The following is a 1,783-nucleotide window of genomic DNA, read 5'->3' on the forward strand; positions in this document are numbered from 1 at the left end:
TAAACTTTGACAGTGGCATACTTAAATTTGTTAATAATATTTATTTGTACATTATAGAACGGTTATAAATGGAATACCTATAATTGCATTTATTGTGAAAAAGATTACATCGTGGGTTTTAATGTGCGCCCTCGAAACCTTCTAGGTGACAGATTTCTTTTTTACGCCCGACTGCTGCCAACCGAAGGTTGTTAGAAATTTGCTTCTTACGAAATTATACGCGCGCCTCCGAGTCTTCTAAGTGAGATATTTCTTTTTTAGAAAATTGTATTTGCTCTTTACAAAATTATGTGCAAGTCTTTGAATCTTCTAGAGTTTCATTTTTAGAAATTTGTATTTGCTTTTTATAAAATTATATGCGCGCCCTCGAGACTTCTAAGTGAGAGATTTCTTTTTTAGAAATTTGTATTTGTTTTTTACGAAATTATATGCAAGTCTTCGAATCTTCTATGTCAGAGATTTCTTTTTTATGAATTACGTTTAAGAAAAAATTGTTATGTTGATAAGAAATTTCAGTATTAATGATCGTTGCAATAGCACCAGATTAATGATTATTGTGTAGTGTAATGGGATGTTTGTGTGCATATGAGTAATAACTTAGTAAACAAGAAACATTAAAATAACATTTAGAAACCTTAATTTCATGTGTAATTTTCATACATTTTTAAATAATTAAAAAAATTCAAAGGCTCCAAAATAATAAATTAAAAGAGAAAAATAATGCTTATTAAAGCCATCGCAGTGATTAGAGCGTGAAGAATATAAACTTTATTAATAGAATAAAAACTGCAAATAATATATACGTTTCGACCCTTGGATTAGTAAAGTTTCTTCACGCTCTAATTACTATGATGGCCTAATAGGCATTATTTTTCCCTTTTGATTTTTAAATAATATTGTACATTGTATATATTTTGAAAATGTTATGTAATAACATAGAATTTATCGAACACATAGCATTACAACATCGATATACACACGTTTGATTATTCTCTAAAGAAAGTGAAAACAAATATATGGTTATACTTGTACGAAATACTATGTATATGAAGTGGATATAAAAAAAGTTACTCTATCTTTCAAAATATACAGGGTGTCCCAGACTGGCGTACCGCCAGGTAACAGCGTATTCTCTGTGAAATTCTAAGACGAAAAGTTCTTTACCAAAACGCGATACAATGAATAGAATTTAAACGGTAAGCTATTGAAGTTCACAAATGGGCGCGCGTGGAATTCGCGCGGTCAGGCTCGACACGACCGAGACTGGCGCGAGGCACTTGCATCGTGTCATAACTTGTTTCTTATTACTTTACTTTGCATTTAATTTAATTAATTAGTCAAAAATATTTAAAATACATGATGAATTTGTTTCAAAAATTAAAAATTGTTTAAAATTTCTGCCACTACCGCCGTCACAATCTTCTTATTCTTAATACGGAGTGTTCACCGAATACTGTAAAAAAGAATATAATTAACCAAGCTGTAGAAAACCAGATTTAAAAATAAGAATTATATACACTTACGGTACATTATTTCTCATTAGGTTCATCCTCGTTGACCTCGTCGTCGGTATCTTCGAGGAGCCTTCGTCGTTATTTAGCCGTGCAGCATGCACCTCAGCGCAAATGGGACACATGTTACATGGCATAATTATGTATAGTGCACGTTGACAATTTCCGCACCAAGCGCCACTTAGGAATGCAAAGCTATCGATGTTATGCTTGCAATATATATTAATGTTTATGAAGAGTCCACGCATCTCTCCAACGCACTCAGCACAATA

The sequence above is a fragment of the Wasmannia auropunctata genome, unplaced genomic scaffold (genome assembly GCF_000956235.1).
Source record: "Wasmannia auropunctata unplaced genomic scaffold, wasmannia.A_1.0 LD336074.1, whole genome shotgun sequence".
Lineage (NCBI taxonomy): Eukaryota > Metazoa > Arthropoda > Insecta > Hymenoptera > Formicidae > Wasmannia > Wasmannia auropunctata.